Source organism: Podarcis bocagei, assembly GCF_964188305.1.
Source record: "Podarcis bocagei genome assembly, chromosome: 15".
NCBI lineage: Eukaryota > Metazoa > Chordata > Lepidosauria > Squamata > Lacertidae > Podarcis > Podarcis bocagei.
Genome location: NC_138141.1, coordinates 38,289,041 through 38,305,889, shown reverse-complemented (window position 1 = coordinate 38,305,889; position 16,849 = coordinate 38,289,041). Strand labels below are relative to the sequence as shown.

Here is a 16,849-nt window from a genome sequence, read left to right as displayed (position 1 = left end):
TCCTCTCTCCCACCGATATGCGCGGACAATTGTCACAAAGAATCTCTGGGTCCTTTTCCTGAGCTGGCAGCGCAATCGCCTCCCTTAGGGAGACAACCCTCTTATTTATCCTTGTTATTGATAGGTATATTGCGTTTAATAATAAATAATAAGCTTCATTATTATAAATATGTACGCCGCATGCACTCTTCCTGCTGGGCACTGCATTTATTATTATTTATTATTATTATTACTAGGATTAGGTATTGCGGTTTATTGGATTTTCCTCCTTTTTGTAATGGGACCAGCATGGCCACTTGCGATTAAAAATAAAAACAAAAATTGAAGAGCTACACCTTTCTATTTCCCCATGCATTCCCCCCCCCCCTGGTAGTGATTATATTGGCAGAATAAAAATAATCTGTCCTCTCAGTGCAAGCCTGTATGCATGTCTGCTTGGGAGTTGGCCTCGCTGAATTCAATGGAACTGACTCCCAGGTAAGTGTGTATCTATAATAGGAATCTCCATAGCTTTTGGGGCTACCTACCAGGGGCATATTTTGAAATTGAGAAGACAAACCTGTTGTTGGGCACCATCAAATACCCATTTCACAGGGAAAAAGCTGTACTGTATATGTTTGCAGCCTTGAGGACAGATCGCTCCTGCATCCGTGAGATCTTTTCTTGCAGTAGTACGCTGTTTGCCAATGAAACAGTGCCCTTCCCCTCAGTGAATGCTTTTATTTACTAAAACTGCAATGCTCTGCACACTTACCTGGGAGTAAGTCCCATCCAACTCCTTGCGGACTTTGCTTCAGAGAAGATATGTATTGCGACTGCACGGTTAAGGATTTTATTATTGGTGGGTTTTTTGCTCTGACACAAAAGTCGTGCTTTACGAAACCCGTGAAAACAACAAACAAACCCCAATCTTAACCCACCAGTAATTTGTCCCGTTCCAATCAATAAAACCATAGCTGCAGGTTGGAAAAATTCACTGCCAACATCTTAAACATGGTTAAAAGTTTTTTTTTAAAAAAGAAGCAATGGTTTATTTTCCAGGAAAAGGTGTGTGTCGGTGTGTGCTAACCCCACACTCAGAAAAGGAAGTGATGTCTGCACTGTGCAGTTGGGGGGGCGGCGGCGGAGGTTGATGACTGCCTTGTTGCAACACTTGCTTTTTCAGAGGGGAGGGGCGCTGTCTGGCTGCTTTATACAATGGTGTTTGTTTAGGATTCCTTGGCCTGTCCTTCTGTTCTCTTCTTTTCCTCCCCCCCACCAAGCCCACCCGTCTGCCCCCTTTTTGCTGGAGAGGGCATGCACTCTCAGTTCCTGCGGTAGGATTTATCTTGTGGGGTGGTGGTGAAGGGAAACATGGAGAGAGAGAAAAAACCTGCTCCCTTTTTAGCTGCCATCATGCATTTTTTCCCATTCAGCGACGTTCCAGAGAAAGGACAGAATGATATGTCCTATGGATGTGCATTGAATGCAGGCAACCTGTCTCTCAAGCCGTGTGTCTTTTAGTAAAGTAAAACCACCCCTTCTGCACATGGCCCTTACCTACCCTGCCCTCTGGCCTGGAATTTGGCAACACAGCTGGAGATGGTGGCTACATTGTGGGGGGTCCCTCCCACCTCTACAATTCTACAATTCTACCTACATACCATACATTTAAAGCGCATTCCCCCTGTAAAGGGGGCTTTTGCGTCTAGCGACCCACCCTGTGAAGAATCCTGAGAACTGCGGCTTATTCCCACAGAGCTACAATTCCCAGAACCCAGAACAAACCCCAGTTCCCGGGATTCTCTGAGAAGCGTGGGTGCTTTTTAAATATAATGGTGCATATGTAAGCCTCTTTGCCCTGTAATCTTGGGTGGTATTTAATTTCTGCTGTACTAGCTATGGAATGCAACGGTACGACTGCTTCCTTTTTGGATTAAAAAAGATAAAATAGAAGGTAGAAGACTCTGGGGGCACTGGAGTCATTTTAGCCTCTGGACGTATGGGGTGGGGACTCGTAATGTGGCAACCGGCTCTGCTTCATTTTGGTTTCCTTCAAAACGTGGCAAGCCTGTCCAGCTGCATTTTGGGGGACGGCTCCTGTTCAATCTGTTGCGTGGGGCCCCCTCGGCTTCTCAAAGCAGGGATGGCACTGCTGAACTGAGGGCGGAGGGCAAACCTTGCTCTCCTGCCCCAAATGGAGCAGATTGGAGAGAGTGCCTTGAAGCAGCTCTGCAGCTGTGTTGGAGGGCTAGCAGCTGCCTCTTGCCAACTCAGACCATTGAGCCTATCTTACCTTAGTATGTTTTGCACTGATTAGCAGAGGCTCTCCAGTGTTTCAGACCAGCAGACTTCCCCAGCTCTGCTGAGCTACGGCTCTTCCACGCAAGATGGATTTGCTCTGTCTGGTAATATCTGGGAGCAACTGGGTGCGTTCTCAGGTGGCTTCAATGCTATTGGCGAATTCCTTAACTTGATTTCTTGGGGGGCGGGGCTTATAATCCATGCCCGCTATCAGCGATAGAAATTAGCCAGGCGCCAGGCGCGTTTTGCGACTGGTGCAGATCCAGTAGTGACCACGTGAAGATTTCTGGGTGACAGGTTGGTGACCGGGGGAAGCAAAATGTCACTTAGAGAAGGATCTGATCTGAAATAATTTTCCTTGAAGTTTGAATTTGGTTTTTGCCCCTGGATGGTTTTCTTTGATGTTTAAGGCGTTGCAAACCGCTTTGAGATTTAAAATATATTTAAATTTATTTAAAATTTATTTAAAATATAAAGTGGTATAGAAATGGACTGAATAGTAATAATAATAATGATAAATCCCATCAGAGGGAAAAAGGTGCCTTGACATTCTGTTGTGGCAACCGTAACCTAGCTTCAAGGTGCCATTTAGCAATTTGCTTATACAGTGGTACCTCGGGTTACAGACGCTTCAGGTTACAGACTCCGCTAACCCAGAAATAGTACCTCGGGTTAAGTACTTTGCTTCAGGATGAGAATAGAAATTGCGTGGCGGCGGCAGCGGGAGGCCCCATTTGCTAAAGTGGTACCTCAGGTTAAGAACAGTTTCAGGTTAAGAACGGACCTCCAGAACGAATTAAGTTCTTAACCCGAGGTACCACTGTACAGCTGCGTTTCTAATAGTGCCCAATGTGGCATTTAGCCTTAAGAGGGTGTGTATATTTTCTAGTAACACAGGGATGGGGAACCTGTGACTCTTCAGATGCTCTTGGACTCCAACCCTGCTGAGCCCCAGCAAACATGGCCAGTGGTCAGGGATGATGGGAGTTGTAGTCCAACATCTGGCGTGCATCACGCTGGCTATCCCCATAGTAACAGCTGCTTCTGTGGGGAGCATGTTCCTCGCCAGATATTGCTGGACCACAACTCCCATCATTCCTCCCCATTGGCCATTCTGGGCTGTGGTTGACAGGAGTTTTATCAACATCTGGAGGGCCAAAGGGTCTCCACCCCTGTTTATTATGGATCAACATCCCCTCCACTGATACCCTTTGATTGTGTGCTGTCTTTGGATTCCAATGCTATGAGGCCTAGTTAATTCCAGGAATTCCATCAATATGAGGCCCAGATTTGGGGGGGCGGGCTTGGATTAGATGCCTTGCAGTTTCCCCACTTTCTCCCCCCTATTGCTGCTGCTACTGCTGCCCAGACACTTGCCTTCTTTCCTTGAGCACAATCCAGAGGCAAATAGAGAAATCTGTTTCATAACCTCACTCTGGGCCCTTGCTCCCTTGCTGAAAGAGGAAAGGCAGACAGGCAGCCCATAGCAAGTCAGAGGAGGAGCAAGATGGCAGAAGAGGCTCCAGAAGCTGGCAATGGCAGTGCAGGCCTCAGCGAGTGCCCAACACTGCTTATTCTTTGTGCTGGCTGTGGTGGAGCCAATTAGATTAATTCCCCACCAGGGAATATAGAATTGGAGGATGGTAGCTAACTCATTGCTTGGAGTCTGTTTTTACATGTTTGACTCTTTCATGTTTGAATTTCTGTTTTCCTAGAATTGTAGAGTTGGAAGGGGCCGCCCCTGCAACCCAGGAATCTTTTGCCCAACATGGGATTTGAACCCACGACCCTGAGATTAAGAGTCTCATGCTCTCCCCATTGAGCTATCCCAGAAAATTTTCATTCACCTTGATATATTTATTTTGCAAATACAGTGGTACCTCCAGTTACGAACTTACAGTGGTACCTCGGGTTACATACGCTTCAGGTTACATACGCTTCAGGTTACAGACTCCACTAACCCAGAAATATTACCTCAGGTTGAGAACTTTGCTTCAGGATGAGAACAGAAATCATGCTCCAGCGGCAGCAGGAAGCCCCATTAGCTAAAGTGGTGCTTCAGGTTAAGAACAGACCTCTGGAACGAATTAAGTACGTAACCAGAGGTACCACTGTAATTCGTTCCGGTGGTCCGTTCTTAACCCGAAACCGTTCTTAACCTGAGGCGCGCTTTCGCTAATGGGGCCTCCCGCTGCCACCATGCCGCCACCGTGCGACTTCCGCTCGTATCCCGGGGCAAAGTTCACTACCAGGAGTAACTACTTCCGGGTTAGCGAAGCTCGTTACCCGAAGCATTTGTAAGGAGGACGGTACGTAACTTGAGGTTCCACTGTGAATGCTGTAAGAAAACCTCTAAACTCATTTGCAAAAATAGATGCATGGTTTGTTTTTGTTTTTTTTAAATATTGCTGTTCTGCTGCTTTGAGCTTACAGTTTAAGGTATATTGTTTGCTTTTAGAGTACATGCCACGTAGCGGGGTTTTTTTGGGGAAATATTCTGTGATATATAAATGCTTTTAAACAAACAAATGCATAAGTAAGATTAGAGACTTAGTGCTTGGCGACCCACGGGGCTGTTGGGTCCAGTGCTGGGTCTGCGTTTGTGCACAAATGCCTGAACACTCCTGCCTCTTGCATTTCGTGGCTCCCCTGTGACCCGACTGTTTACTACCATTTTTCCATCCCTTTCCCCCTGTGTGTCTCTGGCAACGGAGGATAACAACTGAGTGAATCTGATGAAACCGGACTCCTAGCCTGTGAAATCTTACGCCGTACGTTTCTGGCTTTCAGAACTTCAGGTGCCGCCTTATAATACCAAGCCAGACTGTTGGTTCATTTAGCTCAGTATTGTCTGCACTGGCTTGCAGCAGCACTCCCAAGATTACAGGCCAAGAGTCTCTCCCAGGCCACCTTGGAAGATGCCATTGGACATTGAACCAGGGACCATTCTCAGGCAAGGCAGATGCTGTACCCACTGAGCCACCTCCCCTTCCCTTTGACCTTTTCAAGCTCTTCATGGCTTAGGGCCGAAATGGGGGAACCCATTGTGATCTGACTGGGGCTGAGGGGGGCTGTAGTTCCAAACAGCGTTAGAAACTCAGATATATAAGCTAGGCACCAAATGGCTCCTTAAACCAGGGTTATGGTCTCCAAAACGGAATGTGTGGTTGCCATTTTGGGGCCAGATGGCTCGAAAATCGTCTTTTTCAATACGACTTTTTGGTTCCTGAAATTCATTACCATCGTGCAGATAAAATATAACAGAATTTGACAAGATGTGTTGTTAGTCTGTGAAAATGGGCAAATTCTGGGCATGCACCTCCAGATGGTGGAGACGGTCAGGTGCCATCCTGGTGCCTGGGTGTCTTCACTTGGTCGCAAATGGACAATAGCCAGGTGCAAAATGTTCCTGGCGAATTTCGAACGCTGGTTCCAAATATCTGGAGGGCATCAGGGTGAGCTAAAATATGACCTACGTATCTATTGGTACGTAGAGAGAGGCAGTGAGAGATTTTACTTTCTTGGGCTCTATGATCACTGCAGATGGTGACAGCAGTCACGAAATTAAAAGATGCCTGCTCCTTGGGAGAAAGGCGATGGCAAATCTAGACAGCATCTTAAAAAGCAGAGACATCACCTTGCCAACAAAGATCCGTATAGTTAAAGCCATGGTTTTCCCAGTAGTGATGTATGGAAGTGAGAGCTGGACCATAAAGAAGGGTGATCGCCGAAGAATTGATGCTTTTGAATGATGGTGCTGGAGGAGACTCTTGAGAGTCCCATGGACTGCAAGAAGATCAAACGTATCCATTCTTAAGGAAATCAGCCCTGAGTGCTCACTGGAGGGACAGATCCTGAAGCTAAGGCTCCAATACTTTGGCCACCTCATGAGAAGAGAAGACTCCCTGGAAAAGACCCCGATGTTGGGAAAGATGGAGGGCACAAGGAGAAGGGGACGACAGAGGAGGAGATGGTTGGACAGTGTTCTCGAAGCTACCAGCATGAGTTTGACTAAACTGCGGGAGGCAGTGGAAGACAGGAGTGCCTGGCGTGCTCTGGTCCAGGGGGTCATGAAGAGTCGGACACGACTAAACGACTAAACAACAACAACATCTATTGGTAAAATGCTGTGTGTATTGTGTAAAGATCTCACCTAGAGCCAGTTTAGATTTCATGAGCCTTTTGATAAAGTCCCAGGTCCTTAGTTCCTAACTTATATAGGACTTTTCTACATGTAGACAGAAACAAGAGGGAGTCTGGTCACTGGAGAAACACACTTTAGATGTTTATCCCCTATAGTATTGCTGTGATGCTGTCACTCAGATTGTGTCCTCCATATGTAAAAATGTAGCTGGATTTCCCATGGCTGCTCTTCTCAAAAGGACCACAAAAAGGTTTCGCAGGAGAACGGCAACAAAGACGATTCAGTCAGCTGATAATTCAGGTATATCAGAGTGGATTTCAGGGGGTTAGACTAGATGACCCTCGTGGTCCCTTCCTATGTGGTGCATGGAACTGGCTCTCCTGCAGGAGGCAATGACAGCCGCCATCTTGGATGGCTTTAAAAGAGGATTAGATGAATTCATGGAGGATAACGCTACCAGTGGCTACCAGCCATGAGGGCTATGTCAAGAGGCAGCTTGCCTTTCCAGGCCATTTTTGCCCTCTCTGGGCTCTTTCAAGGCTGTTTTTGCCCTTTTGGAAGTCACTTCCGGGTTCAGCCCAGTCGTGCGTCAGTTGGTCGTCGCCTGTACTGAGGGGCACAGCAGGAACTGTAGGTTGGTTGGAGGCTTCCCAGACGTGGCTGCCATCGTTGGATAAAACTGGGGAACAGTGGGGAGGTGAAAACAGGCATCTGTGGGGTCTGCCAGGGCCCTGGGCCCCAGAAGCTGTTACAGGTTCAAATGGCCTCTTACTTCACTGGTGCATTGATGGGGGTTTGTGTGGGACCACCACACACGGAAACAGCGAACCAGACTTTTCCAGTTGCCCCCTGCCCTCCCGTTGAAGGTTTCTTGCAAGTTGGGGCCGAGAACCTTTCGTTTGGGCTGGTTGGTTGATCTGGGATAACCAACACTTCCTGGTTTCCTCTTCCAAGTTGTTCCTGCAAATTCTGAGGTTTGCGGCTTTTTGCTGGGGCAGATGATTTTTTGTCGTGAACTGTGCCTAGGTAGGTGGTGAAAGCTGCTTGGAGCAGTGGCTGGGAACTGGGATGCTCCGAGAACGGGGTCCTCGCTGCGGGATTACATTCATCCAGTGCTATACCAGCTGCACTGGTTCCCGGTGGAGTACAGGATCAGGTTTAAGGTGCTGGTTTTAACCTTTAAAGCCCTATACGGCTTAGGACCCTCGTACCTATGGGACCGCCTCTCCTGGTATGTCCCATGGAGGACCTTACAGTCTTCAAACAAAAACACCTTGGAGGTCCTGGGCCACAGAGGGGTTAGGCCGGCCTCAACCAGAGCCAGGGCTTTTTCGGCTGTGGCTCCGATCTGGTGGAACGCTCTGTCACAAGAGACTAGGGCCCTGAGGGACGTGACATCTTTCCGCAGGGCCTGCAAGACAGAACCGTTCCACCAGGCCTTTGGCCAAGGCACAGCCTGACCCCCTCCTTTGGTAATTCTTCACAGAATTCTAGCCCAATGGTTGCCATCAATTTGATTTGAACTGATTTTATAATGAATTGATTTTAGAATGCTGTATTATTTTACTGTTGTTAGCCACTCTGAGCCTGGCTTTGGCTGGGGAGGGCAGGATATAAAATTTTATTATTATTATTAACAACGAAGCCTCGTCCTCAAATGCCTCGTTTGCATCTTGGAGGATGTGCATGGTGGGCGGTTTATGCAAGAGGCAGAATCAAATGGTGGAAAGAATCTTTGGCTGGCTTGGCAGTTTCCAGTGAGCTTAATGGCTGATTTAAATCCCGGCCTCCCAGGTCTTAGTCCAACACTAGGCCACCACATTGGCTTGTCTCCCCTAGAAATTTCTTCCTCTTAAAACAGCCACCCCAAAACTCGGCCCTCCAGATGTTTTGGGACTACAACTCCCATCATCCCTAGCTAACAGGACCATTGGTCAGGGATGATGGGAATTGTAGTCCCAAAACTTTTGGAGGGCTTAGTTTGGGGGTGCCTGTCTTAAAGGAACATCCCAACATCCAGGGCCCTCTCCTGCCAGTCTGTAGCCTGGAGTGTTACACCCCAAAGAAAAGCTTGATGCAGCTATACATGCCTTCCCCCCGACTTCTGCCCTAGTTATTTACTTTTAATTTATACGTATTTGTATTTGCCACTTCCCCCTCCCCAGCAAACTCATATCGGAACAAAAACCACATAGCCTCCAGATCCTATATAATATTTTTCCTAGGCTTTTCCTAACCCACGAGATTGGACTCGTGTTATTTCTGAATGCTTGTTTTCTGAACTGATAAATGATTAAAAAATAATAATTCTGTGATTCCAGGTACTGTACACTCAATGAAATGAATGGCTCTAACTCAGCAACGTCTACTAGGTTCAATGGGTATACAGTGGTACTTCGGGTTAAGTACTTAATTCGTTCTGGAGGTCCATACTGAACCTGAAATTGTTCTTAATCTGAAGCACCACTTTAGCTAATGGGGCCTCCTGCTGCTGCCGCGCCACCGGAGCACGATTTCTGTTCTCATCCTGAAGCAAAGTTCTTAACCTGAAGCACTATTTCTGGGTTAGCGGAGTCTGTAACCTGAAGCGTATGTAACCTGAAGTGTATGTATGAGGTACCACTTTATTGTGGGAGGAGCTAAATGTGGTTATAACCCATTGTGTTTTGTTTATTTGGTTGCATCTTTGTATACAGCTTAGAGGGATTTTTTTAAACAGGAAGCGGCTTAGAAATGCTTTAAAAGACATAATAAAATGAAACGACCAACAACCAAAAACAACGGGTGGTTTTTATGTGAGCCACTTTCCCCCTCCGCCACAAATGATAGGAAGATCAAGGAAGTTTCCAACTGAAAATGCACAATTCTCTTGTGAACGGGCAAACCAAATTTCCTGACTGTCACTCCTCCTGTGGTTGTCAAGCAGATGTTTCTGAGAAACCTTGGGCTTCCCCAGAAATGCAGAAAACGCGAAGATCGGGAGAGATTTTGCGACGAACGAATGGAGAAAACGTCTGACTCTGACCCCAAAGGCCTCTTCTTCCTTTGCAGTGGGTGACCTTGGCATCTGCGTTGCTTCCACAGAATGAGGAAGGCAGAGCAGGGGAAAGTGAGATGCTATTTCAGCAAGCAACAGGAAACTCCAGCCGTTGGCTCTCCAGTGGCTGAAAACAATGATGATGTCAGTGTGTGAGCCTTGAGGAGCTGGATGGTGCAGCCAACAAAACAGGCTTTGGCCTTCAAACAGGGCCGGACTGCCCATTAGGTAGGCTGAGGCAGTTGCCTTGGGCATCTGATGCTGGGAGGCGAGGAGCGGGTTGATGTTTTGTTCGTCAAGCACCTATGATGATGATGATGATGAGGAGGAGGAGGAGGAGGAGAAGAAGAAGAAGAAGAAGAAGAATCTATTATTTATACCCCGCCCATCTGGCTGGGTTTCCCCAGCCACTCTGGGTGGCTCCCAACAGAATACTACTACTACTAATAATAATAAAGTGATAAAACATCAAACATTAAAAACTTCCCTAAACAGGACTGCCTTCAGACGTCTTCTAAAAGTCAGATACAGTTGTACCTCAGGTTACAGACACTTCAGGTTACAGACTCCGCTAACCCAAAAATAGTGCTTCAGGTTAAGAACTTTGCTTCAGGATGAGAACAGAAATCGTACTCCAGCGGCGTGTTGGCAGCAGGAGGCCCCATTAGCTAAAGTGGTGCTTCAGGTTAAGAACAGTTTCAGGTTAAGTACGGACCTCCGGAATGAATTAAGTACTTAACACGAGGTACCACTGTAGTTGTTCTTTTTTGGTTTTTCATTGAGAAACTCGCCTGCTTCCCCCTTTCAGTCTTTAAAAATTTTGCACTCCCCTCCTGACGTCTGGAAAAAAATCCTATGCACATCCATATGCACGAAGCCTGACTTGGGCAGCTCCCAAGCTAGCCAGGTGTCTTCAGGTTGTGGTAGAGGACGTTGTCTTGTCTCCAGTGTTGAAGTAAGAGTCAGCTGACAATCTGGCCAGCTTCATAGTTTACAATTGGTGTGTGTGTGTGTGTGTGTGTGTGTGTGTGTGTGTGTGTATGCCATTTTGCCCTTTCCTGACCCACAAAATGTCTTGGCTCGGCCCCGTCTTCAAAAAGTTGTTATTTGGCAAACCAGGAAAGTGGGAAATATTTTGAGTATTCCTTGAGATGTAGGCAATAATCAGTGTCTCCATAACATGGCCAGAGTTGTACCTGCGACCCTCAGGATGTTTTTGGCCTCCTATCGTCCCTAGTCAGCATGTTGGGGGCTGATGGGAGTCACAACATCTGGTTCTTCATGTTTGCTCTTGCGACTCTGCTGTGGAAGACTCAATTTCCTTCTCCTGGATGTGAAGTCATAAGCAGAATCCCTATAACTTGATCAGAACTCGGCCAGAACTGCTGGACTCAGGATGAAATAGCTTTGCAGGCCATTCTTCTGTTGGCAGATTTAGGGTAGCCTGGAGTTCAGTCCCCAGAATCTCCAGGTAAGGCTGGGAAGGAGCTCTTATTTCAATCTCTGGAGAGTGGTTCCCAGTCAGCTTAGATCAGGGATGTGGAGCCTGGTTTCTCCCAAACTGCAACTCCCACCATCACAGGTCCTTGGCCATGCTGGCTGGGGTTGAGGGGAGTTGGGAGTCCAGCAATATCTGGAGATTCGTGGGTTTCCCACCTCTCAGACAGACAATGTTCAGCCGAATGAATCCATAGTCTGATTCAATATAAGGTAGCACCCTATGTCCCTATGAAATTGGGCCTACTCTTGACAACTGGGCGTTTGCATGTGGTAAAAATGGAGTGGGAGTTTGTGGTCAACCAAAGAAGGAAGTGGGCATCTCTTCTTCCATTAATTTGCCATAGGAATATCAAAGGCTGTTGTATACTGAGTCAGGCTGTTGGTTCTGCTAGCTCAATGTTGTCTGCACTGACTAGGGGTGCAGAGTTTCAGGCAGGGGCACGACTTGGGGGTGCTGGAGATGGAACCTGAGACCTTCTACACGCAGAGCATGTGTTCTGCCACTGAGCTCTTCTGCACTGTACTGGATTTATCTTATAACTGCTTAACTTCTGCCATTAAAAACTGGTCAACCTTGAGACATGTTCCACCTTCGCTTCTGGGACTTTGGTAATTCTCTGGTGCCGATGAGGGAGGTGGTAACATCTCAGATATGCAGAGCCAAGGCCTGGTGAATGCCAGAGACAGCCCTGGGGTGAGAATCTCCCAGACTTAATGGGCTGGATCCAGACTTCATAGGAGAGTAAACTCTTTGAAACACAAAGGTTGTGATGGCCAGAGTGGCAGGATTATTTCACGCTGAACTATGTGCATTCTGAATCGGCAGGAGGTAGGTGCCATTTTGAATCTCATTCATCCTTGGGTGCTATAACTGGCATGGGTTGCTTTTGTTGTTTGTTCTGTAACCAATACAAAACACGGAGGTTGTCTGTGAACACACAGTCCTGATGGCATCAACTTTGGTGGGGAGAGGCTGGCATCCTTAAGGTGTTCTTGCTAAACTTGGGACAAAAACCTTGCTATTTCATGTTGAAGTCCTTCTCCTTTTTGCTTTCCCTGCAACATAGGAGTGTAGGAAGCTACCTTAATACCAAGGCAGAACATTGGTCCATCTAGTTCAGTATTGTCTGCACTGATTGGCAGTGGTTTGCCAGGGTTTCAGACAGCAGGGCCTCTCCCAGCCCCTACCAGAAAGCCAGTGTGGTGTAGTGGTTAAGAGCGGTAGACTCGTAATCTGGTGAATTGGGTTTGATTCCCCGCTCCTTCACATGCAGCTGCTGGGTGATCTTAGGCCAGTCACACTTCTCTGAAGTCTCTCAGCCTCACTCACCTCACAGAGTGTTTGTTGTGGGAGAGGAAGGGAAAGGAGAATGTTAGCTGCTTTGAGATTCCTTCGGGTAGTGATAAAGCGGGATATCAAATCCAAACTCTTCTTCTTCTACCTGGACGTGCCTTTGGGGATTGAACCTGGGACATTCTGCCTGCAAAACAGATTCTCTGCTGCTGAGCCGAGGCCCTTGCGTGGGTTGGAGCTGCTCTGCGTTTTCACTTTTTGCCAGTTTACTGGGTGTATGTAAGTGCCGTAAACAGCCTTGTGGCTTCAGAGTGCTCTCCAGGGACCTACAAACTCGGCACTGGTCGGGGCTGCGAGTTGTACCAGCAACTGAATTTGCTGGCTTCGAACTTGGTGGAGAGTTTGCAGATGAGACAGCTGCTGCTGGATGTGCTGGCCTGAGGAGGGGCTTGGAACGGGGTGGAGGGGCGGCGAGGAAGGAAGGATGTGGTTTCAGTGACCATGTTCCTTGGAATGGCGCTGCCCATTTGAGGTTGCACTGGCATATTTTTTTTAGGGTATGAGTTGGCTCAATTATGTTAGAAACTTTCTCTCTCTCTCTGTGTTTGTGTAAATTCCTGACTTTCCTGCCGAGCCAAATGTGGGTTACATTTCCCCCCCCCCCTCTCTCTCTCTCTCTCTCTCTCTCTCTCGTTATGCAAGAATGAAAACGCAACAAAGCTTTTAGTTCAGGGATGAGTGAGGAACCTGTGGCCCTCCTGATGTTATGGGACAAATGTTATTCATGTGAATGCATGCAAACTCTCCTACGCTAGTTGCTTTTATAACTTCCTTTGAGTGTCTTTTTACACGCAGTTTGGTTGCAACAAAGATGTTCTGAAAGAGGCTACCTTCCCATAGCTCAGATTAGGATGCAAAAAGACCGGATGCTCTTGGAACCCAATAAGAAACGTGTTTTGGCCTTGCAAGCTGCTCCAGAGACGATGGGTAGCCAATGTGGTTCTCTCCAGATGTTGTCGGACTACAACTCCCATCATCCTTTGACAATGGCCACGGTAGCAGGGGCTGCTGGTTGATAGTGGTTGTTGTGATTGCACGTTTGTGAAGATCGTGTCTTGTTTGGCATGAAGGGAGGCATTAAAAGTGAGGGTGTAAGCAGGGCATTTACATATGCTGAAGGTTGACTGGCACTCGTGCAGAACTATTTGGGGCGGATCTTAAGCACATTGAGTCATAAGAAGAACCGGGCCACTGGGTCAGGTCAAAGACCCGTCTGTTCTCTTTAAAAAATATTTTTTAAATAAGATTTTCCACAATTATAACAAAAACCACAAAGCAGAATGACACACAAAAACAGAAAAAACAGAAAAATACATCAATGAACGAAAAAAGAAAAAAGGAACAATAAACAGATAAACAATAACAACAAACTTAATTCTTTACAAATCCAACCTTTTAAAAATCTTGGTTGACTTCCTCTAGTCCCTCCCTTCTGAGTTTCCTTGTAGTTGAAAGTAACAGCTTTCCAATATCATTATTAAACTAAAACAATTTCCAATTATAATCCATCTTACTCACTTTTCTTAATATTTGTCTGTCCTCTCAATGCCCATGGAAAGCCTGCAAGCCTGCAGTTCCTGGAAACTGGTATTCGGAGATGTACTGTCTCTCACAGTGGAGAGCCATCTGGCCAGCAGCCATTGATAGCTTCATCCTCCATGAATTTGTCTCACCAGCTCCAAACGTTGAGTAAACTCTTGTCTGCTAGAGACCAACAAAGGCTGCTTCTCTCCTGCGATTTTTGAGTGGAGAAAAACTCTGTCCTGTGTTAAAAGCAGGAGCTGATGAACCACCCTTGACGTACATAGAGAGGTGTACCTTGGCTCCCTTGTGCCCTTGGGAAGGAGTTACATTAGCCACCTCCAAAGCTGGGCAGAAGAGTGCCAGATGAAATGGATGGAGTATGTAGAATCAGGAAGTTTAACAAGTAAAATTAGAGAACAAGAAGAGACAACCATCAAAGAGGATTGGAAATTATTTGTTAGATTATTAATAAATCATTGTAACAATGTTAAAAACACTAGCCAGTTTGGAGTAAGCTGTTAAAAATTGCAATGAGAAAAATTAGGTAAGAATGATTAGAAAAAGCAGAATATGCAGCAGAAATAGATAAACTGAGGAAACCACGGAAGGATGGAAGTTGACTAAAAGAAACTATTTGATGAATTCATTGAAATGTATTGTCCTTTTCCTTTTCTTTTTCACTTTGATGGTATTTTGAAAAATCTATATATATATATTTAAAGCCATCACTCTGGGCCGCCTGGTTAAAAAGTCAGAAGGCCCACTCCAAAATGCCTTTTTTAATTTGTGCATTCATGTTGACGTGCTCAGGTAGTGTTAGGGTGGTTATGAATGACCCTCCCGCTTTCCCTACTGTTTGTGCTTGCGGAGGTTTCTAAATCAGCACATTTCCTGTAACTTCCTGCTTTTCAAACCTGCAACTTTTCATACAACGATCTTCCCGCGCTTTCAAACTTTCCCCAGGTTTTGTTGTGCTGTAGCGCAAGGGGATCGTACCATCCTCTTCGTCCAGACAGTCCCTGACAACTGCTTAACTCTCTCCCTCCCTGCTCCAGCAACATATCTTGGAGACAGTAGGGTGGACAATGTCCTGTTTCAGATCTAGGCCTGCCCCCCCTTTATTACCTGACCAGAGCTGCCTCACTGCAACCTTCGCGGACTAAACCAGAATATTATTTGTTCCTCCTCCAGCCGCTGTAACCTCAGGTCACGTGGTCCTCCTGAGGTCTCCTTTGTCGAGAGAGGACTTCCTCTAGAGAACAATGAGAGTTTAGCTTCCCTGGCTTCCCATTTGGCACATGAACGCCACAGGGTTTGAAGGCCGTTAAGGTGCTATTGGACAACATAATAAATGACTTCTCAATTCCAGGGTTTGGCCCAAGTGAGAGGTACAGAGAGGAAGGGAAACTCCCCCCCCCTTTAATTTGTGGGGAAATGCTCACACTTCTGGGCTAAATTTATGGGTCTCATGTGACCAGAGGCGTGTTTGTTTTTCTTCCTGCAAAGAGAGAAATAATTTTTTTGGGTTTTTTTTGGTACAGTGTAGATAGCCACCCTAAATGCACAAACACTTGACTCGCTTCCCCACCCCAAGAGACTGGATAACCACACTGGAATACATTGCAGGGCTGACTTAACTCATGTTAAACCACAACGGAATCACAAAACTGAAGAGTTGGAAAGTACCACAAAGGTCATTTAGTACAAACCGTTGCAATGCAGAAGTCACAGCTAAGATACTGGGACCTTGTGCCATGGCCCTTCCTCTCCATCACAAAAAATAGCAATAATTTAATTTAACTTTTAAACAAATAGACAGTACAAACAAGGAACAGTTGTAGAAATAGTGTGCAAAACAAGGCACAGAGGAAAACAATGCACACCTAAGGAAAACAAAATCCTTTCCCATCTAGCCTTCTTGATCAATCCACAGCCCTGTCTGCACAATATAGTTTTAAAGCAGTATCAAAGCCCCTTTAAAGAAACATGGTTTCCCCCAGACTCGCAGCGGTTCTCAACCTGTGGGTTCCCAGATGTTGTTGGGCTACAACTACCATCATCCCTCAGCTCTGGCCTTGCTAGCTAGGGGTGATGGGAGTTGTAGTTCAACAACATCTGGGGATCTGCAGGTTGAGAAAGGCTGCCCCAGAGGGTCCTGGGAAGCGCAGATTGTTAAGGCTGCTGAGAGTTGCTAGGAGACCCTTATTCTGCCCACAGGGCTACAATTCCTGGAATTCCCTGGGAGGAAGAGAGATTGACTATTAAACCACTCTGCGAATTATAGTTCAGTGAGGGGAGTTGTAGCTTAGCGCCCCCCCTCTCTAATCTGAGCACCCCTGTCAAACTACAGCTCTCAGGATTCCCGGGGGGGTGGGAGCCGTTACTGTAAAGTGCCAAGATACTGCTTTAAATGTATTGCTTGGCTGGGGACTTAAATAAGCCACGCTGCACGGAGAGACTAGTCTGTGTATGTGAAGCTAAGGAACGGAAGCTATTCCCCATAGAGCATTTTCCTGCGCCATTTATTAACCCTCTGCATACCCTCCAACATTTCTCCGATGAAAATAGGGAGGCCCTGTTCCATAACGATAATTTTACTATTTATACCCACACATCTTACTGGGTTGCCCCAGACACTCTGGGCAGCTTCCAACATATAAAAAAACATAATAAACATAAAAACATAATAAAAAACATAATAAAACATTAAATATTTTTTAAAAACCCTCCCCTATACAGGAATGCCTTCAGATGACTCGGGGGTCGGATAACTCTGTATCCCGCTCCCAACATTTCTCCGATGAAAATAGGGACATCTTAAGGAAATGTCGGGCGTTCAGGGATCAAATCAGAAACTGGAACGGATTCTCTAAATCAGGGATGTCTCTGGAAAAAAGCGACGCTTGGAGGGTTGTCTCTGATGTTGCACAAGACTTTAAAAACAGGGTCTCGTCTTTGGGAGGCCCGCTGCACATCAGAGTGCAACCTCTTTGCCTCTCTCCCTGGC

At 46.5% G+C, this 16,849-nt stretch overlaps 2 protein-coding genes across 3 annotated transcripts in view; both read left to right on the top strand.

Moving 5' to 3' along the window:
* KSR1 (kinase suppressor of ras 1) overlaps window positions 1–16,849 on the top strand; it is a 106,623-nt gene that overhangs the window by 923 nt on the left and 88,851 nt on the right.
* EVI2A (ecotropic viral integration site 2A) overlaps window positions 1–16,849 on the top strand; it is a 242,082-nt gene that overhangs the window by 176,451 nt on the left and 48,782 nt on the right. Inside the window, exon 3 of one of the 2 annotated variants that reach the window (XR_014002589.1) lies at window positions 10,023–10,043. The exons of the other annotated variant lie outside the window; for it this stretch is intronic. The gene's annotated coding sequence lies outside the window, so the exon portion shown is untranslated. Of the gene's footprint in view, window positions 1–10,022; window positions 10,044–16,849 lie in introns of those variants that run through there. 2 annotated transcript variants of the gene reach the window in all.